General features: G+C 53.1%; 1 protein-coding gene across 6 annotated transcripts in view; it reads right to left on the bottom strand.

Moving 5' to 3' along the window:
* Window positions 1-10,181, bottom strand: part of APBA2 (amyloid beta precursor protein binding family A member 2) — a 243,355-nt gene extending 233,174 nt beyond the window's left edge. For 3 of the 6 annotated variants that reach the window (XM_082736647.1, XM_082736653.1, XM_082736651.1), the window contains exon 1: window positions 9,477-9,670. The gene's annotated coding sequence lies outside the window, so the exon portion shown is untranslated. The other 3 variants (XM_082736648.1, XM_082736650.1, XM_082736649.1) reach the window with 3 other exon arrangements.
* Window positions 10,182-13,909: the final 3,728 nt, after the last annotated feature.

Genomic DNA, 13,909 nt, shown 5'->3' with positions numbered 1-13,909 from the left:
GGGGAGTTGAGCATCTTTTCGTATGTTTATTGGACCTTCTTCAGGTGAAGTGTCTCTTGTCCCCTTCCTCTACCCAGTTGTCAGGCTTCTTCTTATTAATAATATAGTGCATTATTTAAGGATGAGTAATTTGTTAAAATATATCCCACTAAGCACATGTGTGTGGAGCAGGGGAAGAAAAAAAAGGTTCTGGGTATGAGGGCCTGAGATGGGAGGTCCCGTGGTGTCCAAAGGATTGGCCGTCATCCTGGATGGCGAACCCCCATCACAGACTGCAGGTCTCGGCCAGCTTGGACAGTGTGTGCACGAGGAAAATGCATGAGAGCCTGAGGACCACTCTCAGGAATTAGGGTGGTGAGATAAAAAATAAATAAATAAATCGGTCCCAAGTAGATGACTTATGTCTCCTTTTACTTCCATGAAACCGAAGCTCATTTCACCTCAAGGCTGGCCATTAAGAAAGTAAACGCTGTTTGTACTTCCACAAATACATGTGACTTTTAGAGCCCTCCTCCGCCTCAGCAGGCAGTGATGGCCAGCCCCTCTGCCAAGGTGCTCGTTTGTTCCCTGCTGGGGGCGTCATGCATGAGCACAGGCAAGCTGCCAAGGCCTGGACAGAACCACTGGATTTCTGCTCTGAAATACTGGGTATTAAATCCAGGACGGGTTGGCTTCTTTATTGCCAGAAAGGAAGAAAGCAGCTCGGTCAAAGTGGACTGCAATGTCGTATTAGGTCCTTGATCAAGCCATCAGGAGAGTAAGCCCCGAGACCCCCTGTCCCAGCAGCACACGATGCTCAGAGCCCCCTCCCCACTCCTCCCTGCCTGATGCAGCTAGGAGAGGGGGTTGTGGGCTGGATCCAGTAGGCACACAGACAGCACCCTCCATCCGATGAAGGTTTCTCTCAACAAACTGTGACAAGGGCCAGGCCACGGGCTCCATGGGAGGGAATGGTGCTCACCCCCCCGCCCTGCGCCAAAGCCGAAAACCGGCAGACTACTCTCCAAAAAGGAAAGCAACCTGTAACAGATGTTTTCTGAGCCACCATAACCCAGGGAATGAAAAGCCACTGTAGCCTATTTGAGCCGAAAAGGGGAAGAGAGGACACAGGTTGTGGGTGCCCTGGGGAGTCAGGGCCACAGACAGGAGGCATCTGAGGGCCTCTTTGGAGCTGACTAGCCTGCAGAGACCTCTGGTACCCAGCTTCTTGGCCACAGCACAGCTGTCCAGCAGCTGCAGCTCTTCCCCCCCCCCCACCTCCACCCCTGCCCCATGCCTTCCTGGTCCCCTCTGCATAAGGAGTCAGCCCCCTCCTTACAGAGAGCCAGAAAGCCACCAGGAGAGCCCTGGCAGTGCCCACGAGGCAGCACAAAGATGGCCACACAGCAGGCAGGGTGGCCAGGCTGAGGCAGCACCTGCCTCTGCGACTTGTGTCCTCCTGGTCTTTCCACGCTCGCTGACAACTGGAAACCGGGCTCCTCTGTTTGTGTGACCGTCCTTCCCGTAAGACAGCAGAGCCACAGAGGTTAACTCTATGGGAGCAAATTAATAATGTGATTTATGGTTTGTCAAGGATTTTGTCGTTTCTGTAGGAGAACAGTGGCAATTTAATCTAGAAAGCCTGTAAATCTCTAAAAGGTAAAATTAAACATCCCTGAGGGCCAGGCTAGGACTTGGCAGCAGCCGCGGCCTCCTCCATAAGACAGTAAGGAACGAGGCCCCTGGAGCCACGTGGCTCTAAGGGCTGCAAAGCTGGGGCCTGCCCCTCTTCAGTCATGTTTGTGGGCTCCCCACAAACCCCTCCCAGCACTCCCTCAACGCCCCTCCACGTGCCCTCCATGAGCCCTTCTCCCTTGTTAACTGGTGGCAAAGCCTGATTATGGAAAAGACTGTCCTAAAGATCTCTTAGCAAAGCTCATGTCATTTCTATCCACCCCCATGTCCCCATTGTACTACAAGGATGCCTCAGAGCCCCCAAAGACAGCTCAAGCCCCTGGTGATCAGGACACCCCTTCCCCCATCTCCGGCTCTGATCTGCACACACTACCTGTGTCTGATGCCAAATACACAGTCAGCCTCCCTACATGCCTGACACCAGGCTGGCCCTTTTGCCTGGAGGGCTCTTCTGGCCTGGACTCTGGAGGGGCACACCTGTCTACCCTCCCAGGATGGGGTCCATGACTCCCCCACCCCCAGGCCTGGGCTCTCACACCTTCCCATCTGTGGGGACTCCAATGCCATCCCACAGTTGCCAGTGGCCCCTCTCTGGCTCCTTCTCTGCTGACCTCACCCAGCTCTAGACAGGGCTTGGGAAAGGCAGAATGGAGCAGGTGTTCAGAAACTACCTGTGGAGCAGATGGAGGGATGGATAGATGGATGCATCTCCCAGCAGAGGGCTCAGGGGTTTCTAAAGCGGAAGCCCCATCCACAGTGTCTGCACTGCAGAGACCCCACCCGTCAAGGGACCAGCAGGTGAATGACAGAGGCAATGCTGCCATTTAAGTGCCCAGCACCCTGCCGTGTCCGTTAGCACCTAAGCCATCCTGCATGACAGATGAAAAGAGCGACACATACAGAGAGTCAAAGCAGGGATTCTCAGAGCCAGCAGCGGGGAGAAGGCTGCCAGATCTAGGGGTCCCCCAAGGCAGCTCCCCACAAGAAGTTGATGCGAGTCCGAGGTGCCCCTGCCTCTGAGGGCATCCCAGGAAGTCGAGTGGCACGAGCCACCACCGTTGATTAAGCACGGAGCAGCCTGAGATCAAGAACAAAACCATTACTTAATGAAATGCAATTAATTTAGAAGTTGAAATCTGTTAAAGCCCAAAGGAGAGGCACACTCAGGCGTTCTTGGTCTGGAGGGCCTTCTGCTCTCAGAGTTTCCAACCCAAGAACCAGCTCAGAGACATATGTCCCCATGAGAACCAGAGACAGATGGCCCAGCCATTGCCCCACGCTGGTGTGCTCGTCCAGCACCCAAAGAACAGGGAAAGGCCACAGGCAGAAACTTCGCAGTCCGTGTACACAAAGGAAATCACATCGAGGAGGGGCCGTGGGTCAGGCTTGTCCCACTACCATTCCCTGGAGAAAACAGCTGTCGCCACAACCAAGCACGGCCTGTCCCAGGGGCCCGTGATCCAGCAGGCAGGCCAAGTGGGCAGCGTTGGGACCCCTGGCCGGGATCAATTATCCATCAGTCATCTGCCTGCTTTGCTGTGATCAGCCAGAGCCAGGCAGGGACCCAAGGTGCGCCTGGCATCTAAGGCCCGTCAGGCAAGCTGGGAAGAAACTCTGTCTCTCTCTCTTTCTCTAACCCCAATGACAGGGTTAAGTGAGTATTTCATCATAACAACACGCTTGCCCACACCTTATCTTACTTTATCTTCATAACGTCGTGGAACTCAGTGGCTGGTGAGGAAGGGAGCCAGAACTATGTGCCACCTCTTAGGAGAGGTCTGAGCAGGGGCGTTTGCTGATGGTTTGGAGGCAGAGCCCGGCTTTCTAGAGCTTCGGATCCCTAACACAGGCCCCCTCCTCCTCCACCCCACCCACGACAGCCATCACCAGCTCTGGGTAATATGAACAGATGTTAGAGCACATGGCTCACTTATCGCACCAAAAGACCGAGAAACGTAAACTGCGTTTTATTTGAACAATGCGCACACTCGCTGCCAGGGGGACCTGAGAAATCCATCATCCCTAAATGCACGCGTTCACTCAGTCAGTGGGTCTCCTGTACTGAACCAATGGGTTTTTCCAAGACAAGTGGTAAGTAAACCAACTGGGAAAAATGATACACTATATATTTTTATTAAATTAACGATGCATACAACAATTCAGAAAAATTCAAATTGAGAGAGCTGCCTTGGCGGGGAATCAACTCCAGGAACACAAAACCCAACAAATTAAAAAAGAAATAGATATGTATTACATATACGTATGCAGAGAGAAATATGTACACGTTATATTCCAACTGAGAGTTCTAAATACAAATGCTGTCCTCCTGACTATTTATGTATTCAGGTTTGTTCAGAACAAGGGCTTGAGCATTTCAGACCCAAGCATCTGTCTTCATGGCTGATGCTTAGGACAGGAGGGGCAGAGAATGCCAGTGAGTTCAAGTGCAAAAAGGAAAACACATTTACACACCCTCCAACAGTATTTGCTGTTTGGCTGGACAGCACGCTCCCAAACAACCCTCTTGCTGTCCCCGTGTTGGGCGCTGGGTCACCTGTGACATGTCCATTACTCTCCAACCGCCAACCAGCACTCAGGTCCACTGGTCACCAGCTATCAAGTTCTCTAGACACATGTTGAAAATTAACCCCTGGGTGGATCACATCCCACTCACGACCACCCGATTGAAAATCAAGTATGATACAAACAAAGCCCCCATGGGATGGGGGGCCCGGGGGGGCACAGGGACCTCGAGCTCTCTCCCACTCAAGCCACAATCGCAGCACAGCCCTGCATTCCCCAGAGCCTGCTCCATAGCCTGCCTCCCTGTGGCCAAGGCGAGACAACTGATCTACGGCTCGGTACTGAAAAGAGCAAACACGGAGGAACAGAACTCAACCAATTCAAGTGCCCACCAGCGTGCGCCAAATGAGAAACCATCTTCAAATGTTGCAGCACACTGGTTTCCAGAATGCCACGAGACGAAAATATTTTCTCAGTCAGTGCATGCAGGAAACTCAACCACGTGTTTTTCCCCCCTTCTTAATTTTGGTCCTTCAGACACAAAAACAACAGACGTAGCACCTGATGAGAACAGTTCCCATGTTCCTAATGAGGTTGTGGCTGAAACTACCAAACCTGACCCCGCAGGGATCAGAGAAATTGCAGAAACCACAGCAAGCCTAGAGGCCATACTCCCCTCCCCCACACCTGCACAGCCCTAGGCCTGGTAATGACTTGGAGCATCACTTTGATACTGGGAACTGTATACATAGTTACATGGGTCTCAAAACAGCGGCAGGAGCGACGTATAATGTCATTAGGACAGAAGGTGAGGAAGGCTCCCAAGGCCAACGACTTGTACAGGTCCCAAGGATGAGTGACAGACCCAGATTCCTTGAATGGAGCTCTCACTCCTCCTAACCCCACCGTCCTTCCCAACCTCAGGCTGCCTCCGTCCTGATACCACCAGCGCACCTTCCCCGGTGAGACCACAGCACAGGCAGGAGGATCTGGCGGGGGAAAACTTTGGCAGCCAGAGGCTGGCAAACATGGGGCAGGCGGACTGGCTGGGAGCCTCAAGATGCCGGGTCTGACATAAGGTACAAGACAAGCTTAGAAATATCCAGATGGAGGGAAAAGGGAACCTGGGTAAGAGAGTGCCTCCTTCCCAGTGCCTCTACAGCCCAGGTGACTGCAGGGACAACACAGAGCTGGCTCTGGCAGCAGGGAGAGCCTGAAGGGACACCATCCAAACAACCGAAAATCCGAAAAGGAGTTTCTGTGAAGAATCAGGACACCCGCTCTTTGGGCCAGATTGCCTTTCCAACCATGTTGTCTCCTGGCCTATATGAAAACACACCTGCACGGTATAATTCCACAGCTCTTTCCTGTCTGCCCACTGAGTACCAGATTCTGTGCTGACTTCTAGGAAGGAGCCAACCAACCATGAACACAAACGTGACTACAGCTCAGTTCCAGCCCTGAGGCTTGGGAAAAGGAGGAGCCCAGAGCCGGACTGAAAGGAAGAGGGCCTCACTCATTCACTCATTCATCCAACAAGGAGCACTGAGGTGGTACATGGCCCTGTTCTAGCTGCCAGGAATAGAGAGGAGAACAAGGGGTTTACATAGGAGTGGTAAGAGTCAATAAAAAGACAGGTATATAAATAACTAATCAAATGTTAAATATGAAGAAGAAACACAAATCAGGGTTAAAAAAAAAAGCAGGGGGGGGGGGTAAAGTTAAATTATGGAGGGGGGTCAGGGAGCATAGAACCAGAGAACTGAAGTAAGTGAGGGACCAAGTCAGGTGGACATCTGGAGGAAGGCAGGTGTAAAGGTCCTGAGGCATATGTAAGCTTGGCATATTTGAGGACAAGGGGATAAGAGGAAAGAAGTCCACATGTAGCTGGGATCATCAAGAATGGACACAAGAGGGGCGCCTGGGTGGCTCAGTGGGTTGGGCCGCTGCCTTCGGCTCAGGTCATGATCTCAGCGTCCTGGGATCAAGTCCCGCATCGGGCTCTCTGCTCAGCAGGGAGCCTGCTTGCCTCTCTCTCTCTCTTTCTCTGCCTGCCTCTCTGTCTACTTGTAATCTCTCTCTGTCAAATAAATAAATAAAATCTTTAAAAAAAAAAAAAAAAAAGAATGGACACAAGGGCCCCAAGCCAAGGGGACAGGGTGGGAACACCCAGGGCAAGCCTGGGAAGTGATCCCATCTGCCTGGAAGGACCATGGTTGGGAACAAGGAAGGGAACTTGAGAAAATTGGACCAAGGAATATGAGTGTGGAGTGAGCACCGGGAAGCCACAGAGGACTTAAGCAAGGAACGCCAGACCTGGTCTGGGCCCCACCTGCCAAGAGGCAACCATGCAGCCCAACTTACAAAACGCCATAGCCAGCCCAGAAATCCTAATTCCCACAGCAATGGCAGCCCACCAATATGGAGGGCTCCCCAGAACACTAGGGAACCATGAACCCCGCAGAGAGAGCCTGGCTTTGTGACCTTGTGGTTACTGTCCTCCCTGGGCTCCCTCATGTGTCCAAAAGAGGACAGGGAGAGAATGAACTGACTTTGGGAAAGGCAATGGAAGACAGCCCACGCCAGCTGACTCAGCCCGTGCCAGCAGGCTCCTCGGAGGCACGAACTGGACCCAACCCAGGTGGTGGGCGGGGGACACAGAGAGGAGGATGGAGTCCCAGAATCCTCCCTGTGGGCACATGGTCCAACCACCAACAGGCACCTGGGCTGCCTTTTGTTGAGCAATCATCAAACGGGACCTACGCTGGGGACTGAGCTGTGTGACAGTGTTTCCACATCCGTATTCCTCACAGCCACCTGGCATGCTCCAAGCTACCACCACTCCGGGCTCTCACGCTCTCTCCATTTCTCTCAGGCCAACCTGCAAGGCAGACATCCTGGTTTTTGCCGCTGCTTCTAGAACTCCCTTGTGGCCTGCTGCGAATGTGCTTAGGGCCTCTGTGCCCTCCTGGCCCTAGCCCTCTCTGACTCCCCTGACAGTAAGGGTCTCTCCAAGAGTTCAGACTGTGGGGTCACCAGAGGCCCTCAGCTGTTGAGTCACTAGGTCAACCATGTAGAGCCAGGACAGGGAGGTGCTAAGACCCGGAAGGGACCTGTACAACTTTCCCCCAAGACAGGCCTCATGGCCACCCCGTCCATGTGTTTTTCCTCTGAGTTCCTCAGTTGTGTCTAGGAAAAATCAAGGTGTTTTAGCGCTCCCTCTCAGTTTCTAGGGGTGCGACTGGTGTCTTTTACAATTATCTTTTATTTTTATCCAGCGTTTCTTAGTTTGGTCGGCAAACTGAATTCTTTATGCACCTCCATTTCACAATCCATCGCCACCAATTATTCCTGTGAAACTAATATTTTATATAAAAAGGGGGAGAGAGTTATAGCTACTCAGGAGATGGTTATGCAAACAAATTAATGAGCCCCAATCCAGCCTTGCGTGCCAGAAGAAAGAAACACAGGGGTGGGAGGAGCGTAAGAAGTTGACCACCACCATCTTCACTCTACCCCACCCCCCTCTCTCTCTCTCTCTCTCTCACACACACACACACACACACACACACCATCTGGTTCAGCCTGCCCGTCTCCCAGGAGCAGAAGCCCAGTACTCTGGAGATGGAAAGGCAGACCACGGGGGGGAGGGGCACCACCATGATCCCTAACAAATGACAAGAGGTCTGGAGAGACTCAGGCTCCCACAGAAGACCCTGGCAGGACCCCGTTGCTAGTGCAATCACCAGACCCAGGCCTGCTCTAGAGACTGCTGCAGGGGTCCCCCCTGCCAGGGCTGGTGGCAAACCCCCTGGAGAGGCTGCCAGCTCCGTGCAGGGACCTCCAACAAGCTCCAGCTAGTCCACAAATTCCCTGGACACCACTCAGAGTCCCAACGGCTTCCACATCAGGAGACCCTCTCCAGACCCTGCTGCAAATGCAAAGCAGCGCAGACAGGCAGCCTGGAGTGAGGACATAGAGCAGGACATCCTAGCAGCTCTGGGCGGAGAAACAGAACCACGTGCCCAGCACGGTGAACACTGCCCACAGGAGGAGAAGTCCCCGCCACCACCTCACTGGGGTCTAACCCCTAGGTTCTGGGTACCCACAGAGTACCTCAAATGTGCACCTCGGGAAAAGTTGTCCCGCTGCTAATCCAGAAGCTTTCAGGTCATTATTTCTAAAACCGCTGTGGTTTTTTCCAAGCAGGGGCGGGGGTGGGGACAGAATCCCAGAAAGGGGGCCAGGAGTTGAAGAGGCCGGGGACAACCCAGCCCACGGGACGAAGTGCTGGGATGTCCTGATTTGGGGGACTTCACTGTCTGCGTGGTCATCCGTGAGTTTTTAACCACAGATTTGAGTCTGGCCCCTGTCAGTCAGTAAACGAACAAATCCGAAAAAAAAAAAAAAAAAATTAAGTCCTCCGTCTGTAAGTAAATATAAAGTTAGGACTAGCAGGCTCAATCTCAGCCTCCACGCGCGGTGAGGCTCAGACAGGGCGGGCCCCTCCCTGGCGCCCTCCGGACCCTTCCTCTGCGCTCAGCCCAGGGCAAGTTGGCCCCCAGCCTCCGCACACCGAGGCCAGCCGCCCGCCGTCCAGCTCGGAGGTCGGGGACTCGATGTTCGCTTGGATCATCAGTGGCCCAATCTCCCGGTAGCAACCCGCCCAGGCTGTGCGCGCCGCAGGGAAGGGGCCGAGGCGAGTGGCGGGTCGCGCCGCACCCCGAGCCCCGCGCCGGCGGCGGCCCAGGGGAACCAGGGAGGGGATTTTTAATTGAGGAGTTTCTCCCTCTGGGCCTCATTATGAAGGGAAATGGGAGGGGGCGAAGATCGGGACTTGCCTTCCCGGGAGGCAAGAACCCCAGAAGCGACCCCAAACTCGGGACTTGCCCTGCACGGGGACTAGCTGCCAGCGCCAAGCCGGGCCGCGGAACGCACCAACCGCCCGGCCAGCCCCGGGACCCAAGCGGGCAGCCACCGCCGGCCAGCGCCCCCAGTCCGCGCACGGTCGCCCCTCACCGCGGCGTCTCCCACCCGGGATGCGCGAGCCTCCGGCTCGGCCTCGCAGCGCCCGCCCGCCGGTCGAGGGGGCGCAGGTCCGGGCTCCCCCCCACCCCCACCAAACAGACCCCGACAGCGCCCGGCCGCCCCGCAGTGCCGCGGGTCCGGGGGCCGCGCTCCGGCCGCAACCTCTGCGCCCCGCCCCGCGCCCCGGCACCCTCCCACCCCCGCGCGCCGGCCCGGACGCCCCTAGGTTGCGGCCGCGACCCCCAGCTTACCTGGCCCGGGCGCGGGGCCGCACGGGTGCACGACCGCCCCCGCCCCGCCGCCACCGGCTCCGTCCGCGAGGCCGAGCTCCGGGCCGCCGCCGCAGCTCTTTGTGAGCCCGCGCCGAGCCGCACACCGAGACTGCTAATGAGCCCGGGAAGCTGAATAGCGGCGGGCGCGCCCCGGACGCGGCGTACGGCACGCAGGGCCGCCTCTGCCGGGCGCACGCGGCGCGGCCGCCGGGCGCTCCCCGCACCAGCCTGCGGCGACCGCCCCGCGCCCCCGCCCCGCCCCGCCCGGCCTCGCCCGGCCTCGCCTGCCGCCCCTCGCCCGGGAGCCGCGGGTCGGAAAATGCCCGCGGGCCAGAGCGTGCGGCGGGAAGAAAGGGAAGACAAAGATGCGTTGGTGCCCAGCCCCCTCCCGGCGCCCGGACAGTCGGCGGGCGCACCTGGGGCCCGGGTCCTTCAGGGACTGGGCTCGGGAACAAGGACCGAAGCCCGGGCTCTGGCAGCCGCGCCGCCCCGACCGCCCCCGGCCCTGGGGCGCACACCGATTCCCGGGCGCGCCTCGGACCTGCAGGATCGGGAGCCGTAGGGGTCTGGTCCTCAGGCGGGTCGAACAGGTGTAGGCGAGCTCCACCGCGCCCGCACTCTGCCCCGGGCCCCGCGCTGCCCCCTGGCGGGCTCGGGAGCGCGTGAGACGCGGAGGGGCCTCGGCGACCGCGCCCTGCTCGGCCCCGCGCGGCGGCTTGCGGAGGCCCTGGGCGAGCAGCCCTCCGGGATCGCAGCCTCTCGGGAGGCCCCATCTGGGAGGAGGGGCTCCCCCACCGCAGGGCCCCCAGTCGCGGGCTGCATTCCAGGTGTTCTCCAGCCTCTGGTTCCTAATTCCCTGTGCTACCCTAGCCCTCCACTGCTGACCTCCCCTACCTGGGGCCTCGCCCTAGCGCTTCCTCTCCTTGCTGTCCTGAATGGAGAGAATCCTAACCTCGTCCATTTCCAGATACCCACGCACCCACCACAGTGTGAATAATCCCCCTGAAGCCCTTGAAGGTTGTGCTGAAGATGCCAGGGTTACGTTTGACCCCTGGGGCCCTTTCATGCGGTCCTGGGGCAGATCGAATAACCTGAGGGCTCTATCTGGTTGAGTGCACCTAGTAGGCTCAGTGCAAGGGCTCAGGTGCCTCCTCCCTTACATCCTGATTATTTACCTTCTGTTTTCTTTTGTCCTTTGGCTGGATTAGGGTGAAAATGTGGTGAGGGCAGTTCTGAGGAGGATTCCTCCCACAGGAGGAAGTGGAGGCCCCGGTGGGGGGAGGGGAGACCCTTCTCCCCCTACTCTGAGGGTTAGAGCCAAAACCTAGAGAGAAAGGGACTGGGGAAAGCTAAATCGTGAGCCAGACCGGCACCAACAGCAGACTTGGGGTGGACTTCCTGTGGCCTTGGGCTCCCTCCCACTCCCCAGTCCCCTCCAGCAGCCCCATTAACACTCACAGTGACCCAGAGGGCCAGAGCCTACAGGTAAGGGGAAACTGGTCCTGGTTGGCAGCTTTGTAGCCCAAGTGCCAACCAAAGGCCGAAAAGGCAGAGCCCAAAAGCGGGCCAGCGGCAGATTCTTGACCTACTGCCCCTTGCCCTTGAGGTGAGCTTATCTCCACTGTTTGTGTTCTGCCCACTTAAACATCCTGTTCGTCCAGGCAACAAAAAGTTCAGCTTCATCCATCCTGCTAGTGCCCCAGCTTTTCCCCAAATGCCAATGACTGGATAGAAACAATTGGGAAGAAATGATTCCATAGCATTAAATGTCAGGTAGGAAATCCAAGTGCATTTATCTTTTCATCTTACCTTGCACCTTATGCCTGGAAATGTCTGCACAGCCTTGTGCTTCTGTGAATATGGGCGGGGGGCACAGGAGTGCCTCTACCTCACTCAGGAGTCCAAAATTTGGTGAGCTCTAGCCAACCATCACTAATCAGAGGGTTTTAAAAGAATTTTGGAGCAAGAAAGGCCTGAGTCTTCCATGAAACTTAAAAAGCCATATAACATAAAAGATTGCTAAGTTTTATTTCAGAAAACTTCCCACATGCCAATCATTACTGTAAGCAAAATCAGCAACAAATCAGCAACAAAATATCTGCCACTCAGGAGCACTAACCATTCATCTCCCTATTATATGCATATACAAATATATGTATACGTATTACTATGTATATATGTATAGTATATACATATACTATGTATATATGTAATATATGCATATACAAATATATGTATATGTATTACTATGTATACATGTATACTATGTATAGTGTGGTATACTATGGTATACTATACACAGTATACATAGTAATATATAGTATACATAGTAATAAATAGTAAACATATTATAGTAATATATATAGTATACACAGTAATATATATATACATATATGTGTATATGATATATTAGGGAAATGATCTGTTAGTGGTACATACATATCAAAAATATATACTTATATGTTTAAGTGTATATATGTGTGTGTATATATAAGCACATACTTATATATACTTACAAAAAAAGATGAGAATAAAAACAACTCAGTAGAAGAAAGAATAAAATAGACCCAGATATGAAAAAACAGTTCAAAGATAAGGAAGCACAATGGATTTCTAAACATCTGAAAAGATAACTTCCTTATTCATAATTAGAAATGCAAGTTAAAACCACACCTCGACACCATGGTTTTTACCTCTCAGACACCCAGGCATGCATTAACACAATACGTCCCAAGGGCAAGGGGAAACTTTCGGACTCCCACACGGTTGGGGAGCGGAAATTAGTTCAACTTCTATGGTGGAAAATTAGCTTCTAGCAAAATTACAAATATACAAGTTTTTTGACCTAAAAATTCTGTTTCTAAGAGTTTTTAATACACACACGCTACACACATGAAAGTATCCATGAGCAGAATTATCCATGGTGTCATTTGTGTGCTCAACAGCCTTGATATTCATGAACAACAGACTGTTCAAAACGTCCAGGTACATCTACTCAAATTATATGCAGCCAGAAAAGGGGGAAACAAGGAAACATGATGAATTAACATGGAACGCTTAAGACAGAGAACAAGAAAAAAGAGGAAGTTTATGCTTGCCTGTCCACAATCATAAAGCTTCTCTGGAAGGATCATCAGAGACTAATAAATATTGGTCATCTGTGAAAAGGAAGCTGGTGACTAGGGCAGGAGGGACAGGGTAACTTTTCACGGATTACGTATTTTTTTTTTTGAAGTATATATTATTTATCCCAAAAACAAAATCTTAAATTATCATTCCTAACCCTGGTTCTTAACCCTGTAAAGGGTAACAGATTTCTGAAATCTCTGATCTTTTCCCCAGGGAAGAAAAACAATAGACACTCTGATCCAGAAACTAACGTGAATATTGCAGAAATCCCAAGGTTGGACCACGCGGCCGTGAGACCTACCGCCACTTAGTGGCAGTATCCATGAATTGCAGGCTTGGTGCCAGTCCTGTTCAGCCTGGGAGAGTTCCCCACCAGAATGGATTTTCTACGGGCGTTTATAAAATGGAGTCTAAAATTTGTCAGATTTTCAGCACTCACCATAAATTAGTTTAGTTTTTTTTAAGATTTTTAAATTTATTTGTCAGAGAGAGAGAGAGAGAGTGCGCGCACCCAAGCAGGGGGAGTAGCAGGCAGAGGGAGAAGCGGGGTCTCCACTGAGCAAGAAGCCTGAGGCGGGACCGATTCCAAGACCCTGGGATCATAACCTGAGCCGAAGGCAGTTGCTTAACTGATTGGACCACCCAGACATCCCTCACCATGACTTAATTTTAAAAAATAACACCGCTTTCCTTACATAGGACAGAAGATGTATGCTCTGCGTTATTGTCTGGGGAAGACATTCCCTCATAAAACTCCTGCATGACAGAATATTATTTTTTCTTCCGAAGACAAGTTTATAAAAGGGGTTGACTGATAAAAACATATCTCCTGTCCGTGGGGATGGCGGAACAACTCAGCTCTCATAAAGTTACCGCTGGGCCAAATTGGGTCTCACCTCTCCTGCTAATTCCAAGCATTTGAGCTTTTCTTCCTTACCGCTTCACCCTTTCCTCCTTGTATAGTCAAAGTGCCTTGAACTGGAAGCCATGGGGACACTATTCTCATCCCACCTAAGGCACCAGCCAGGTCAAGACCTCAAGTAGATCACCTAAAACCTCCATTGTATAGTTTCCTCCTCTGTTCAGGTGAGGAAGTTGGCCTCTAAAATTTTCAAGGTCCAGGACATATGATAAGAAATGTCATCTACCCACCCCCCACCATGAGAATCTCTTGATGCTCTTACCTTCAGGATTTAAGTCAGTGGGAAGACTCACCAACCAGGTCACACTCTGGTTTTTCCAAGACCCAATGCTTTACTTTAGAAGACACAGAGACACATAGC

This window comes from Mustela nivalis (genome assembly GCF_964662115.1).
Source record: "Mustela nivalis genome assembly, chromosome: 6".
NCBI lineage: Eukaryota > Metazoa > Chordata > Mammalia > Carnivora > Mustelidae > Mustela > Mustela nivalis.
This window is presented reverse-complemented; position numbering and strand designations above follow the sequence as displayed.